At 41.3% G+C, this 17,063-nt stretch overlaps 1 protein-coding gene across 4 annotated transcripts in view; it reads left to right on the top strand.

Annotated features, from left to right (window-relative positions):
- The first annotated feature begins 1,167 nt into the window (after window positions 1–1,167).
- Window positions 1,168–17,063, top strand: part of Fut8 (fucosyltransferase 8) — a 214,633-nt gene continuing 198,737 nt past the window's right edge. For 2 of the 4 annotated variants that reach the window (XM_038337846.1, XM_038337844.1), the window contains exon 1: window positions 1,168–1,276. The gene's annotated coding sequence lies outside the window, so the exon portion shown is untranslated. Of the gene's footprint in view, window positions 1,277–1,904; window positions 2,338–17,063 lie in introns of those variants that run through there. The other 2 variants (XM_038337845.1, XM_038337843.1) reach the window with 1 other exon arrangement.

Genomic DNA, 17,063 nt, shown 5'->3' with positions numbered 1-17,063 from the left:
TCCTGAAAAGTATCTCTATCATCATCATCATCATCATCATTTGGATAGGAAGTGGGTGGGGAAGATAAATATTTTGATTCCTAGATATTTAATATTTAAAATTAAAGGCCAGATTACAGGACCAGAGAGTTTGAGGCAAACATAAAGCCCCGAATGTGGAGATCGTCAAGCACTACAAACCATAAAGTGTGTTATTAAATAGAAATGCTTTTTTTCCCCTTGAAAACATTCAAGTCACACATACTTGTTAAAATATTTTTTAAATGCTGTGTTTACATCCCGAAGTAAACATTCTACCACTGACTCTTCAAATTTTAGGTTGTGGGTATAGCTTACGGGAAAACACATCCCTGGCATATACATACTCACACAAAAGGGAAAATAATTCAGATTTTTGACTGATGAAACCTTAGCCTTTAATAATCTAAGAATGGTATAAGCCTAAAGTTTGCCTGTTTGCAACAACCAAAGAGTGTGTTTCACACAGCTTAAATGGAAGTTTCAAGGAAGATAGCGAGTATCCATGCATTTAATAAATGACTACTGATTTCTTGAATGATGATCGAAACTCCTTGGCTAGAACATAATTCTGGTCCCTGCCTGAGTAGTTTTGCGTGATCTTCGATAAATTAGTGCGTTTTCTCCAAGACACTTCAGGGTACTTTTTTATTTCAAGGGCTGACTTTAACCCAGTCACGCTTTTGGGTGCGGAGTTGCTGAAGGCACGGCTTTTTTTTTTTTCCTTTCCATTTTTGAAAGCAGTGTCCTCTTTGCATTTTAGAAACACAGTTCCTGGTCTAGAGTAAATTTTGGGAATTTATAGGCGCTATTAGACAGATTGCATTCTTGGCAGACTTCGGCCCCTTTAATGTCTTCTCAGTGAGCCTTTTGATACTTGGCGTTGAAAAGGCCAGTCCTGTTTTCTAAGAGGTAAGTATCCACAGTATCTACTTAAATAGATCTGTGCCGAGAGGGTAGCTTTTCCACCCAGCAACCCGCCTGCACCCTCCAGCATGGGATCTGGGTCCCCAGGCTACAGGGAAGAGTTCGGCACGGGAAGCTCATCTTGCGGCCCTCTGATTGGCCAGTTCGCACTCCACTCATTGGGCTCCCGGCTCTGATTGGCCACGACGGCACCCCTCGGCCCGCGACTACTTTGTGTGCCGGGGCGGCGCGGCTGGGTCCCCCCGCTCAACTCGCCCCGCGGGCCGGTCTGAGGTAGCCCTTCGGCCCACGGCTCAGCAGCGCGGGCGCCAGGATCCCAGAGTGCGAGCGGGTAGGAAGCATCCCAGGGAAAAGCCTCTCCCTCCTTTCTCCCGTACTCAATAAACTTCCGCCTCCGAAGGGCTGTGGCAGCTGCGGCCCGGAGAGGCCGGGCTTCGAACTCGGGCCCTTTGCAGGGGGTCTTCGCGTAGAGGTGGAGACAGAGCCCGCAGGGTAGCCGGACCGCCCAGAGCCTCCGTGGCAGCGGTGCCATCGTGTGCTCGTGCCGCAACGGATGAGCAGCGAGAGAACCCCGAAAAGTAGCGCGGAGCCCGCCTGAGCTCCAGGGCGAAGGGCTTGGCCGCCAGGGCGCAGGGAGCGTTGTTCCCTTTAGCCGCCGGCCCTCAGGCGGCCTACGGCCGGTGTGCACCGGAGCCCGAGCCCGCGCGCGGCCGCTGCCCTGCTGGAACTCGGGTCCCGCCGGGGCCCGGGATGCTGCAGCGCCGCTGTCCACCCGCACACAGGAAGGGGACGGGGAGGAGCCTGTGCACATGCCAGGGTCGCTGGAGGAGGCCGCGGCCGGCGCATGCGCGCCCTCCCCCAGAAGGCTGGGACGCCGAGGGGCGCGCGCCCCTACCCGCGCGCGCACGCTCGCTCGCCCGCCCGCCCGTTCCCTCGCGCCGGCCGGCCGGAGGCTTCCCCGCCTGCGCTCCGGGTCGGAGCCACTCCGGCGCGTGCGCGCGTGGTCTGGGGCCGACCCGAGTGGCCGGGTTCCCTCGGCTCCAGGTCCCCCGCCGCCCCCTCCCGGCTCCCAGCCAACCCGTTCCTCCCTTTCCTCACGGAATGGGGCCGGCGCTGCTCGGGGTCGCGCGCCCTGGACCCGGCTCGCGCTCGGTCTCGCGCTGTCAGCCGCTGCCTGGCTCGCGCCGCCTTGCGCTTTCCCTCAGTCAGTGGCGCCGAAGGCTCCGTTAAGCGGCGGCCGCGGTTCCTGTTTCCGTTTCTTCCTCTCCCTTCAGTCGGGAGTAGCATCCTCCACCCCGCCACCCCTCCCACTCTCCCGGCGCGTCCAGCTGCGGCTGAAGGCAGTGGCGGTGGCGACGGGGGACGGCGCCGACCGCCTCGCTCCCGCCTCGGGTAAGGGGGCGTTAGGGAGCCGGGCCCCGCGCGCCGCGGGCTCCAGGACGGGGCGGGCGCGGGCTCTGCGGAGCCTGGGCTCCGGTCGCTCCTTCCTCCTCCCGCCGATCCCAGGCCTGTTGCTGCAACTGCTGCGCTGCTGCTGCTCATCCCGCGGCCCCGGGAAAAGTGGGGAGGGAGCCCCCGAGATGCCCCACGGTGCCTCGGCGCGGGGAAGGGTGAGGGGCGCCGTGGCGTCTTGCATCCCTGCTCAGGGCAGGGGCCGGAGCTCGGGACCCGAGGGATGGGGGCGGGGTGGGAGGTGTCCCTCAGCGCATCTCTGCACCTACCGCTCCTCTCCGTCACCCCCCGCAGCCGGGTCCCCGCGGTCAGACCGTGGGAAGGTGGGCTCCTTTGCTTTGCGGGGTTTCTGTGTGGACTTCGGGGGCTGGGAGTCGGAGTGAACCTGCACAAAGATCCGCTGAGGCTGGGCAGTTATTGGCTTGGGTGCCTCGGTAGCCCCCTTTCCTTTGATCTACAAATGACAAGCTGGCGGCTGTTGGAGTGTCTCAACTTATTTGGGAAGGTTAAATGAGTCATCTCAGTTTAGCGAGGTCTGTCCTGCTGGAGTTGAGGGGGATTTTCCGTGGCAGCACCTGTTCTCTGGACGTGGGCATCGCAATCTCCAGAGACGTATTTCTTAAGTTAAATGGCATTGTCATGGTTAGGGTTTAGCACCCTGATGAGCTTTTAGCGTTTTGTCTTTAAACATTGAGGCCTTGGAGAAAAGCAAGGAGATTGGTGTTTTTCGGTTTTGTGTCAGTTTTGTACGTTACTTTTAAGGAAACATAAGGTGAACCCAGGAAAACTGTACCCTCCAGTAGATCACTCCAAATTTAGAGGTTTCAGGGAATAAATGCAACGCAAGTTTTATCAGCTTAAGAGTTAAATTTATCACAACTCACTGACTTAACTTTGCCTTTGCTCCGTAGAAACTCTTAAGTAGGTCTTAGTTTTCTTGCTCTTCCTGGGGTTTAGTACTTATTTATTTTCTTGATTAAAGTTCTATCTTATATGCATACTGCCTTTAAAGGTTTTAAAGGAAGCATTTTAGGAGAGAAAAAGTGCACTGAAGAAAAGGAGTAAGATGTTACTTTTCTTTAAGGCAGCCTAGAAGTCTGTGCCAATAATACGGTCCTCCACATTGCTGTCCCTGTGAAATAAGAAGTCTTAATTACAAATACTGCAGTGTCTTAGCAATACAAGCATTTGAAATTACAGGCCGGTTAAAAATGTAGGGAACGAGAGATGAATAGACTATAAGGAGCCTACAAGGGTGGTTTGGAGGCATGGGTTTTCCGTTTGCTCTTCTATAAATCGAGAATTCTGTTTGAGTTGAAGAGCTGAGCAGCTGGAATGAGACTTGCATAGATTGCAGGAACGTGCAGAGATGTCTTTGATCAGATAGTGAGTTAATGTGAAGGGTGTCTTGTGATCTACTAGGAGAGTGATTAAAAATAATCTACATATGGTACACTACAGATTGTTTTTAAAGGATTTTTTTTTTTTTTAAATTTAAAGTCATTTCAGGTTGTTTTTCCTACAAATCAGTTCTACTTAAGGTGCGTAGAACTGAGCCCAAGACGAGCATTCTGGTTATATAACACAGTATTTTAAAAAAATAAATTCAAAGCAGCTTTTTTTTTTTTAAAATAAAAGAAATAACAATGTCCTCAAAAGTGATGAATTTTGAAATTTGCTAGTGGGTTACAAAAATTTGTGTTTCTTGTTTGTTTTTTTAAATGCAGTTATTTTAGGTTGGTCTAGAGGGGGAGCTAGTGCCAAAGCAAAGTGTAGCTTAATAGCTATTTGAACTTTTAAAACATCTAAACCAAATCTTTATGATCAGGAAAAGTGTACATTTTTAATTAAAATACCAGGGGCATTGAGGTGGACATATAAATTGTATTTATTTATTTATTTATTATTTCTGGGTGTATATCTTGGGTATTAGAAATTAGTCTTAAAAATCAATTGTCATGAATAATAAAAGGTGTGTAAGTTTCTTGAACTCAAGTAAAATTTCTGGAAGTATGTGCTAAAACTTGAGTATGTTGTGGCATTTTCTTACTGTACTTGTGCAGTGCCTTCAAAGTGAAAATGTGTCCTTGGCCCTTTGTGCACATTGAGTGTTTCTGCTTTATTACTCCGTACTCCCTATAAAGTAAAATAAAAAGCTTCAAGTTGAGTCTTGGAGGGGCAGATATATCTATTGTGTAGTGAGTTTTCTCTGCCAAAAATAGATAATTTCAGCAAGTAAATGGGCCCTTTGGGTAGCTGGACAGCAAAGTCTCAAGGTCATTTTGTAATCCTATAATATGATGTTGACTTTGTTTGAATATAGAATAGTTATTTTGTGATCTGTGGCATTTTAATTTCTAAACTATAGTGTGTTTGATTTGTTCTTTAGACCGACACAAAGAAATTGATAATGATGTGTATTTAAAAAATCATTAAAATATTTTTTTTCAGGATAGAGATTGAGCCTTTTGTTATTCATACTCTTCACTTAAGTAAATAGAATCTTACTAGTGCTAATTGAAAAATAGATTTATTTCCTTGCAGTGGTTGTTATTGATTTATTTTATAAATTGCATGGTAAAATCATATTGGTTTAAGTAAATGATAGATGCACACATTTTATAGCATACTTATAAATCTGGAAGTATTTCATCTTACAAATGCAAGATTTTAAAATAATTCAGTACATTTCTTCCTTAAAATTAGGAAACAAAAGTAAGATTGTAAGCAACTCTGAAAACGAGGAGTAATCTATATTTACCCATGCTTTTCAGAGGAGCACGGCAGGAGTAAGGATTGTGCAGGATCCCCTTTGGTTCTCAATCCACCACAAAGTATAATGATTGCTGTGTGAATTGTTTTTTAACTTGCAATGAGACAGTGAAACGTGTTTAAACACATATTTACAACTGATTTTTAAAGAGGCCCCTGAAAAAAATCCCCAAGAGACTAAAGAATTTATGTGATACTGTATGTTTTCCTTCTAATAGAATATGGGTCAAACGGGCTGTGGAATGTCAGTTTAAAAGTTATTCTTGTACATCACTGAATGCATAGTGATAAAGAATTAGCTTCATTTAAGTTGTTTGTCTGTTTTCTTTTGTGAGGCAGGATCTTACTCTGTAGCCCTGGTTGACCTGGCAGGCACTAGATACAGCTCAGGCTGGCCTTGAATTTACCCTGCCAGCTTCTGGGATTATGGACCTGGGGCATTACACTTCATTTATTTATTTTTCCTCAAGATGAATTTATTTGCCGGAACCTAGTAGCTCACCCATGCTTTACTACTTGAAACAATAATTCTTTTTGCCAAAATTACATTGTAAGGGGGAAATACTATTTAAACAAGATGCCAAATCTTATTAATACTTAGACCTAGATAAACTTGCCTAGGGTATAGATAGCACAAATGGGGGAATGTAGTTTAGTTGGTGGAGTGCTTGCATAACATACATAAAGTATCAGATTTGATCATGATCCCTAGCACTGTATAAATGGGGTACGGAGTTAAAGGCAGGATGGTTAGAAGTTTAAGACTAGCTAGGGATAGAGGCACTGTCTTAAACCAACAAACAGGAAAACAAAACCAGGAAGACAAAAAACAAACAAACAAAAACCTTCCTCACAAACCAAATACAAACCATCATACTAAACATATCCCAATGTTATAAATGACTTGATTTTATACTTACTTTATATATTTCTAATACAATTGATAGTAAATTTAGCTGATTGGTAAAGATGGGAAATTATAGCTTCTCTACTAAATCTAGTATCTGGGACTTGGGAGCAGTCTCTGAAGACAGGAGGCTCAGAGAAGCAGAGGATTTTACTGGTTCATGAGCCTGTCTTTGCATTTCCTTTTGTTTTGTATGTCTTACTCTGTAGCCCAGGCTAGCCTCAAGTTTTCTGTGATCCTCACATCTGACTTCTGAGTGCTGGGATTGGAGTCATGTGCCACCAGGTCCTGTTCTATCTTTATCTTTAGGATGTATTTTTTTCTCTTAGGTTCATAGACTTTTCAGGTAAAATTTTAGTTGGTGGGTTGTATAGATTTGTTCTAATGACTTCAATTTTTTTTTTTTGAGGCAAAGACAGAAGACCAGAATACCAGTTTGTGAAAATGACTGTAATTTAATTTGAAAAGGGTTATGGGATGGTGGTTATGTATCTCAGTGGTAGAAACATGTGCTTAACACCAAAAACAACAGAGAAAGGTAGTATGGAATTAGAAAGATTGCCAGTTATATTATTCTATTTAAGACAATCTCCTAATTTCCTGGGATGCATTCTCTTGTCTCTCATATTATTTCCTTCTTTGTCAGTAGAGTTCCTGAGTTACAAGGAAGTGTTTTTTAAGACAATGAGTTATTTATCTTTGCATACCTCATTGCAGTAACACGTTGTAAAAAGCAAACCAGAACACCTAGATTCACTAAAGAGAACCCAGTGTAAAATGAACAACAGTGTTCCCTGCCCCTGGGAGTTCACAAGGAGAAAGTGTTGGATAACTTGAGCCTTACTCATTTAGTATCAGACTGGTTCAGTTTAGTAGCAAGTGGTTACAGTTTTGATGTCTTGCTTTCTTTGAGTATTTCATTCATTCACAAATCAAATGTCAAAAGATTATAATTTTGAGAACTACTCAGAATCAACTAAACCATGGTAAACATTTTAGATTTTTTTTTATTTTTTAATTTTTTATTTTAGAAAGTTGAACAAAATTCTAGGGCTTATGTAGGTGGTTCCTGAAATTCTTAAGGCCAGAAGGCACTTCCTTGTCCTTGGTAAATTGATCCTTAAGGAATGAAGGGTTACTGAGTAACCCCGACTCTTACAGAATTACAGTTATCTTGACCTTCATTATCCAGATATTAGCACAGCTCGACAATGTATATAAATTGTCAGGTGTGGGTATAATCAGTGATATGTTACTTTTAATTTGTAAGTATCTCAAGAATACCATTGTTCTCAATGCTGAATAAGTATTGTCTACTAAAAATGGCCAAGTGGTGAACTAAAGAAACCTGCTAATGTACAGTTATGTGCAGTTTTCTTAATAAAAACGATGGTATTAGTGCTTAACTATAATGGCACAAAAATAAAATGGGAAATGGTATCAACAAAAACGCCCATTTTCTAACAGTTTTAGCAGACCAGGTAGCAGGTAAGAATAACTCCTGAAATCTGTAACTGTGCAGAGGATTAGAGCAGTGCAGATATTCTCCCAAATTAACTGATAAGCAATGTTTTTAAATCAAGAATTGTATGCAGATTTCCTTAGTGTATTTTTATTCAGTTTCTATTATTGTCTGCTTCCATTGCAAATGAAAGATTAGAAAGTAAGTTACTTATTTTGAGATCTGGAAAAGGAGAAGGACTTGACATATAGAAAAAAGCTTGCTGTTTATTCAGTGTCTTGCTTTGTAGCCATGCCACCTTTGAACTTATGATCTTGCCTTTGCCTCCTTCCTCCCTGGTGCTTGTACTACTAGTATGCACTGTCCCTCCCAAGTATTTATTTAAAAAAAAAAGAAAAAAATCCTAGTTTTATTGAGATATAATTGGCAAAATTTACATATTTAATGTATATAATGTTATTGACATATATGTAAAATATAGAAAGTACTGCAGTAAGATATGTCACATAATTATGTTTTTATATTGTAAGAGCATCTACAATTTCTCTTAGCAGATTTCAGGTGTGTGTGCATGACGGTGATGCTAACTGCTACCACATGTGCATTCAATTTCTAGGTGGTATTTGTCCTGCATAAAGCATGCTGCAGTGGAACTTTGTGCCCTTCATCCAGCATCTCTCCATTTCTTTTTTGCCCTGAGTCCCTGGTACCCACCATCTGTTTTCTGCTTCTGTGAGTTTGCCTTCTTAGAATCCCACATACAAATGAGGTCGTCAGGCAGTGCTTGTTCTTCTGTACGTCACTTGTTTCACTTTGTCTGATGTCCTCCACGTTCATCTTAACAACATTTTAGAGGAGGCAGAAATTTAGTTATTCTTTTAGTGTTTCTTCCCCCTCAATCTGGGTCTGAGAATTAAATTTACATAAAATGGATGAGTGGAAGAAACACATCCAAATTTATTTAATGTAAATCTACACTGAACTCGCATGAGGAAACAGAGACAGAGTGGAACACTTACATGGTCAGTTGGCAGGTTGTGAAAAGGTCTCTTAACAAACTTTGTACACAGTTCTCTTGGTTTCAGCTTACCAACTTTGATAAGCATGTTGGCTTGCCTTTTAAGAACAGGGAAGGCATTTTTTTCACATGGGAATTTTATCTCCTGCATAAGAAAAAGATGGAAGGTCAGAGTGGTTTTCTTGTACCTGCTGTTTTTTAAGTGCTTTTAACTTGAAATTGCCAATGTACCAAAAAAGCTTATTAAAGATAGGATTTCCTTTTTAAAGTTTTTATTTTATTTATTTATTTATTTATGTTGTGTTTAAGAGTACATATAAAGCCAGAAGGCATTGCATTCCCTGGAGCTAGAGTTACAGGTGGCTGTGAGCTGCTAAGTGTGGTGTTGGGGATCAAGCTTTGGTCCTCTGTAAGAGCTGCAAGTGCTTTTAATTGTTGAGCACCTCTTCAGCTCCATCTTTTATAACATTTAAAGGCTGAATAAAGTAAGATAAATTTTATTCATTTATGCATGCACATATATTTTTGTCTCCACATGCTTGAGTTCAGCATAGAGAACTGGGTTGTAGCTCAGGTTGATTACTTTTGTCTAGTATTCATGAGGCTTTTGGTTCTATCTTCAGTATTGCACAAACAAAACAGTAACACCCCTTTAATAACAAACTGAGAATTTAAAATGCTTGAAAAAAATTGGAACACATAGACTTTTTCACTAAACAATGTGTTAACTATTTGCGAAGTGTTCACATTGTACTTGGTATTGTAAGCAATCTAATCTATATAATTTAAAGTATATAGTAGCAAATTATAAAGTAGGGTTCTATGTATCCTACTGCAGATTATATGCAAATACTGTGCCATTTTATATAAGGCACTTGGGAATCTGTGGTTTTAGTTATCTGTGGGAGGGGCTGTTTTAGAGCTAACCCACAGATGCTGAGAGACTGCAACATTTCTTTTGTTTGCTCTTTCTTTTTCTTTTTTTCTGAGACAGGGTCTCACCATATAACCTTGGCCAGTCTGGAGGTCTCTATTTAGGCCAGACTGACCTCGAACTCCCAGAGTTTGGCCTGTCTCTGCCTGTCTTGAGTGCTGGGATTAAAGGTGTGGGCCCCAAGTCCCTCCCTACACAGGTGATTCACTTACCTATTGGTGATTTCACCTAGGTTGGTTCTGTCTTTTAGCTGTTAGAGATAACGCTTCACTTGTAGTGATATTTTGTTTGTTAAAAAAGGGGGTTTTATTTATTAAGACCAGTTGGAATTAATTGCTACATTTAGTGAATATGGTGTACGGAGATCTTTTTGACATACCTATTTCATTCCCTTTGTATGTGGGCCTCTGGAGCATATGTTAATTCTATGTTTAAGTTTTAGAGTAACCTCCATACAGGTTTCATAATGGCTGTACCAGTTCACATGGCTGCCAGCAGTGTAAGAAGGGTTTCCTTTTCTTCATATTCTTATCGAGTCTTGCTATCTTGTTTGTTTTGGGTTACTCTTATCATAAAATAAGAATTTTTATTCTTATTTATATGGCATTTTCTTATTTTAAGTTAACATGATAACTTAGGGAGTCACTCTGTGTCTGGCTATGTAGTTCAGACTGGCCATGAACTCTTGATACTTTTGCCTCAGCTTCCCACTTCAGATATTAAGGACATGAGCCACCACTCTTAACAGTAGTGAAATTAGTTTAGTTTAGTAGTTTAGTAGTCACTCTTAACAGGTGTGAAATTGTGATTTTGATTTGTCGTTTTTCATTGTGTTCTTTTTGAAAAATGTTATTTAGGTCCTTTTGCCCTACTTTTAAAACTATGTTACTTGTGTTCCTGCTGTTGGGTTAGTTTCTTATCTACTGTGTTCCTTCTCAGTAATTTTATTATTCATTTTTTTTTTTTTTTAGAAAAAATTCACATTTATTTGGAGCTAGTTAAGATTGCAATCTAGGAAGCTGGGCATGGTAGTGTATACCTGTCAGTACTGGAGAGACTGATAGAGGAGGGCCAGTGAGACAGACCCTGCTTCAAAGTAACAAAGTAAATAAAAATCAAAAAATTATGAACTGGTAAAAATACAGATTTAAGGCAGTTTTGAAAATTTGCTCTACTGTTGCTGTCCCTCTCCTCTTCCCCCTTCTTTTTTTTTTTTTTAACTTTTATCAATTCTTTGTGGATTTCACATCATGCATTCTGAGCCACTCATCTCTCTGTCCTCTCACATTCACCCTCTGCCCATGTAATCTTCCTCCATCAAAACCAAATTTAAAAGAAAAACCAAAACCAAACAAACTGAAGAAAGAAAACAAAAACAAAGAAGAAAAAAGGAAGAATCTTGTATTGAAAGTTTTAGTGTGATCCGTCCAGACAGTTCACCTTTAGTTTGTTCGCCTTTACTTGCAAGTATTCATTACCATGAGTCTGGCTCAAAGGCTTTGGTTTCTGCTACATCAGATAATGAACGGGCTGTCACTGGGGCTTCTCTTGGTTATCCTGTTGCTGTCATGGACACCTTGCTGTTTTGGATCTGTAGGTTCATCCTCTTCACATGCTCCAACAGTTTGTAGATTCTGTGGTTGTTGGGGTGGGCCAACTCATAGTCATGGTTCTGGGCCTGGGTGGTAGCCAGGTTGGTCAACTTGCTAATACTACCTGGATGAGCTCTCTAGTACTGCTTGGTTAGCTCACTCAATACAGCCTTCAGCAAGGGGCGGGGCCAGTTCTCTTGCTCTCAGACTCTCAAATCTGGATATCACCAGGGCTTACTCTACTTTTTTGCCGAGGCAAGGTGTAGGCCCCTCTCTCCCAATTGCTGTAGGTGTTATATGGGGGTGGGGTGGGAGGTAGGGGAGTCAACTCTCATGCCCTCAGGACTGGCTCACCTGTGACCCCAACAACAGGGTCAGCTCCAGTGTGCTGCCTAGGCAAGGTGAGGTCTGCTTTCCTGTGCACTGTAGCTGGTATAGGGTAGGACTAGTTCTCTCACTCTTATGACCTGGGGCCAGCCTGCCTTTTTTCCCTTCCCCATTCTGCCTTTCTCCTTCCTCTCTGCTCCTTCTTTTCTCTGTTCCTTGTTGTTCAGACTGGCCTTGAACTTGGAATCATCCTGTGTCACTTAGCCTTCCTCAGTCTCTTGGAGTGCCTGGCCTGCATATAGTGTTTTGATTGAATAAAGGGTCAAAGGAAACCAAAAGAGTTAGATACTGATGTTGGCCATGTGACTAAATGTATTAACCAAGGCAAGCCTTTATCCTCTTGGGAGTCTTTTTTTTTTCCCCTCCATGAAATGAGTTTGTAGCATGAATTCTAATTGGTCCTAATAATAAAAATCCAGAGTCAGATGTAGGAGTTAATGCTGAAGATCAGAGAAGCACAGAGGCAAGCCACTAGAGAATTCTTTTACCTCTACCAATGCTCAGACCGAAGGGGTGATCCTGTCCTCAGACTGAATCTCCAGACTCCCATCTGTCTCCACCAAACCAAACTTCAGACTGCCATGAGCTTCTGTCTCCTTCTGCCTTATATTCCTCTCTCCACCCAGCCATATCACTCCTGTCTCCACTTCCCTAGTGCTGGGATTAAAGATGTGTGATCCCAAGTGCTGGGATCACCTTTGTGTGAGCTTTGTTTCTTTTAGACAAAAGTTAATCTTATGCAGCCTTGAACTAATAGAGATTCCTCTGCTTCTGTGTCCTGAGTCCTGGGATTAAAGGTGTGTGCCACCACTCCATGGGCTCTAGTGGTTTAGCTCTGCATTCTGATCTTCAGGCAAGCTTTATTTGTTAAAACATAAACAAAATACCACTGCATGAATTATTTTACTTTTTATTGCTATTGTCTGGTTTTCAAAGCTAGGTAGATACTCTCTGACCTTTTCCTTAACTGTATCTTAACTCTGTAACTACTGTCCTTAAATATAGTCATATTCTGATAATATTTGAAAAATAGGCCATGTCTTCTATGGTCCTAACATTACATGCTAACGTGTTGAAACCCACCCTCTACCTTCATGGTAATAAGAGGTATGGGGACTTTGCAAAGTAAGGTTAGATGAGAAGGCCAGAACTCTAGAATGTGATTAGTGTCAAGGGAACCTATTCATTCTTTCCACTAGAGAGATTTGATGGCTGGTGAGATGGCTCAGAGGGTAAAAGGACTTGCTTCACAAGCCTGCGTTTAAACCCCCAGATTTCTTGGTGGAGGCAGTGAACCAACTCCTGAAAGTTATCCTCTGGCCCCCACGTATGTACCTTAGTACACACATACACACACACACACACACACACACACACACACAAATAATAAAAGTAAAAGAAGGTGCCATCTGTGTATCAGATCCAGCCCTCACTAGAGATTAGATCTGAGCCTTGATCTTGGATTTTGTACTGCCCTGAATTAGGATCAACACATTTCTGTTCTTCGCAAATTGCTCAGTATCAAGTATGTTGTTATAACATCCTGAACAGATTAAGACATGCTGTACAAGAGGATTCAGCAGTGAATAAATTTGGGGCTGCTTGGAATTAGCATCATGGGCAATTAAACATTTTCATGGGTATTATTTTAGTTCATGTGCGTAGTTCTGAGAACAGTTAATGCTTTTTTCTCCCTCTTTTCTCCCTTCTGAGATAGGGTTTCAGGCCCCATCTGGCCTTATACTTACTCTTCCTTCCCTGCCTCTTGAATACTGGACTTGCAGGTGTTTACCACTGTACTCAAGAATAGGGTGCTATGATTGTGAAGATGAGTAAAAAGATGGTGTTGCTTTGTGGGTACTTTACTTCTTTTACTCTGTGGGTAAAAGGCGGGATGTAACAGTTTTAGCTTAAATTTGTGCTAACCTGAGCTCAAAGTGGTCAGGTGGGATTGGCTGTTTTTCAAAGAAAAATAAAAGCATGGCTATTTCAGGGGAAACAGATCTAGAGCAGAAATAATAGGTTAACAAGCTAGGACAAAGATGCTTATATGGGTGACTAAAAAAATAAGAGTGTGTTTGCATGCCTATGTGTTATGTAATTATGTCTGTAACAGGAGTGAGCACCACACTTGAGTAGGCTGGTGTCAGGTATATCCCAAAGACCTAATGTGCATTTTCCATGCAGTGTGAAAAAGAGAGGATGCTGAATAACTAGAGAAATTTAAAGATCACAGTGCTATAATTATTTTCAGATATTTAGTAATTTGACTCAGAAGCCTTCAGGACTTATTGTAATATTGATAATAGTAGGAAGTATGGCTGTAGAATTATTGGAATTTATTTTTACCCAACATTGTAGAATACATGAGTGCTAACCCACAGAGCAGACCTCTGTGGAGAAGGGGGATATAGTTATAAATATATTTTAATGATGCTGTTATTATAACAGCATAAGAAAAATAGTTTCATGTTTTATAGTCATACTTTTTGTTCGTGTTATTTCTAAATTAGGTAAACCACTTTATGATAACCAGAAATATCCCCAAATCAAAACAATGTTTAATGTATGAAGATTTGTCACTTCTGACAATATTGTAAAAATCGCGTTAAGATTCTTAAGCAGTTGCAAAAGTTGGATCCCAGTGCTTTTAGCAGTGACAGCATTCTAGGAATAAATGCAGTGTTTCCTAAAGGAACTGTGGGATGCTCTTTTTGTATATGGTATGCCAACTTATTCTAAAATGACCTACTAAATTGAATACATGTACATGACTAAGACCTTACTGTGTCATCAGATAAAACCCAATATAAAAGTAGAGACCTGTAGAAGGAGCAGTGGGCTGCTTTCCCGCCTGGCTCCCGCACGGCTAACTTTATACCCAAAATAACAACACCCAAATTGTATACTTTTAAACACTGCCTGGCCCATTATCTCTAGCCTCTTACTGGCTAACTTTCACATCTTGATTAACCCATTTCTAATAATCTGTGTAGCACTACGAGGTGGTAGCTTACTGGGAAAGATTTAGCATGTCTGACCTGGCGGCTGGCTCCATGGCGTCTGTCTCGGGTCGGAGAATCATGGCGACTGATCCACTTCCCTTCTTCCCAGCATTCTGTTCTGTCTTCCCCGCCTACCTATGTTCTGACCTATCTAAGGGCCAAGGCAGTTTCTTTATTAACCAATAAAATCAACACAAAACAGAAGACCCATCTACATCAGAGACCCCACTTTCTATACTTTTCATGCCATCAGAATATCCACCCCCCCAATTTAGTCACAATCCCAGGTTTGTAATCCCAACAGGTAGGAGGCTGAATCAGGATGATTGAGTTCAAGGCTAATTTAGGCTACACAGTGAATTCCTGGTCAACTTTAGCTACATAGTGAGCGCCAAGGACTAGGAATGCCATGTAAGTGATAAGAGTTTTAGTCAGGCATAGTCAAGGCTATGACTGAATTTAATCCACAGCACAAAAAAGAAAGACCTATCATGTTCTCCCAGGGAATATTTGTTTTCAGTAGTAATAAGTCCACAATTGTTATATGATACAGCCATTTATAAATTTAGAATTCCTGTTCTTGATACATTTCTTATTAAAATAGATGTTATGAATTAAGATTTTGTTTTGTTTTTGAGACAGTGTCTCACTATGTAACCAACTTTGGTTCTCTTGCCTCAAGTTCCTCCTTTCTTTATGCCATTCCTCTCTATCCTTTTGTTTTTGACAAGGTCTCACTACTGTGTAGCCCAGGCTGGCCTGGAATCCTCTATGTAGATTGTTGTAGGATATTTATACACTATGTCAAAGTGTATTGCTGTGATTGTTTTAATAAAGAACTGGATGGCCAATAGCTAAGCAGGAGGTATAGTTGGGAATTCAGGCAGAGAGCGAGCGAGCAAGGAGTAGGAGATGAATCTAGGCACGTGAGTTCCAGGAGACATGGAAGAAGCAGGATATGTGGCACATGACAGATTGTAGATTAATGGAAATGGGTTAATTTAAATTAAGAGCTAGTTAAGAACAAACCTAAGCTATGGACTGAACTTTCATAACTAATAACTGATGTGTCTTTATTTGGGAGCTTGCTGGTAGGATAGAGAAAGACTTGTTAACAGTAGACCAAGCTGGTTCTGAACTCCCAAAGATCTCTTTGTTTCTGCCTCCCTAGTGCTGGGATTAAAGACATGTACCATCATGCCAGCATCTTTCCTCTTATCCCACACTGTCCTTAAATTTACTATGTAGAAGAGGATAAATTTGGATTTATCTTCCTGCCTTCATCTCTGAGTATTGAGATTACTGGTGTATGCTACCAAGCTCATTTTATGACACCAAGCCCAGTTTTTGTGGTACTGGGAGTGGAATCAAGAGCTTTGTATATGTTAGGCAAGCAGTCTACTAACTGAACCATATCCCCTGTTAAATGTTTCTTGAGAAATCAAATAGAACTTTTATACATATGCAAAGCAGCAAAGCAAAACAAGAATCACATTAAAGCAGAAGTTTTATAACAGCAAAAATTAGCTGGGACAATATACAATTGAAAAGAAACAATGTCATTACCTTAGATCAGACTTAGAAAGCTGATTTTAAAAGAATAGCAATTAGATTAAATACACTGAAGAATTTGTGAACATTAAATGAACAATTAATTAGAGAATATTCTATTAACTAGGAGAAGTGATACATCCTGTAATTTCAGCTGCTTGGGAGGCTGAGGAAGGAGGATCATGAATTTGAGGCTAGCCTAGGCAACATGTGATGATGCAGACTTGGTTATTAAGAGAGAAAGAGATCAAGAGCAAAAGAGAGAGATTGTAAAATACTAACACAGGTTAGAAGTTCTTTTCCATTTTTTTTATAAGGTCTGTCTCAAACCCTTTCTAGTAGCTGATCATGGTGTAGTGCAGGCCTTTAATCCCATGACTTGAGAGGGAGAGGCAGAGACAGATCTCTGAATTTGAGCCAGCTTGGTCTACATAGTAAGTTCCAGGATAACCTGGGTTACTTAGGATGAGACCCTGCTAACAAACAAGCAAGCAGAAAACAAAAACAACCCCCCAACACTATAGTATTTGATTCTAGCATAGTGCTCTTAGACATTGGAGGTTGACCCAGTTTTCTATTTTGGTTTTGAGTAAAGAGGTTAAGACCATCCCTGCCAAGGGATATTCTCTTTTTACCTTATGCTTACTTTTTTTGCTTCTAGGAAGTTCTGTCTGTCTGTCTGTCTGTTTAGAGATAGGGTTTCACTATGTAGCCCTGGTTGTCATGGAACTTGCTTTGTTTACCAGGCTGGCCCAGAACTCACAAAGATCTGCCTGCCTCTGCCTCCCTACTGCTGGTATTAAAGATGTGAGTATCCATGACTGACCCATTGCTACCCTTTTATTTCTTCTGCTTGTTAAAATCTGTAAGTCTATTGATTAATTTGTCATTTTAATTTCATTTTCCTCAAGTATCTTTAATAGCATAAGATGAAAAATCTAAACCTTCCTATTTGTTCATCCTTTCCATCATCTCTAGAGGGAGGGATGGCTTGTCTTTCTTCACTGCATTTTGTTTCCTTCTTTCTCACTGAAACTA

Source organism: Arvicola amphibius, chromosome 7, assembly GCF_903992535.2.
Source record: "Arvicola amphibius chromosome 7, mArvAmp1.2, whole genome shotgun sequence".
NCBI lineage: Eukaryota > Metazoa > Chordata > Mammalia > Rodentia > Cricetidae > Arvicola > Arvicola amphibius.
The sequence above is the reverse complement of the archived record's forward strand: the minus strand, read 5'-3'. Positions and strand labels throughout refer to the sequence as shown.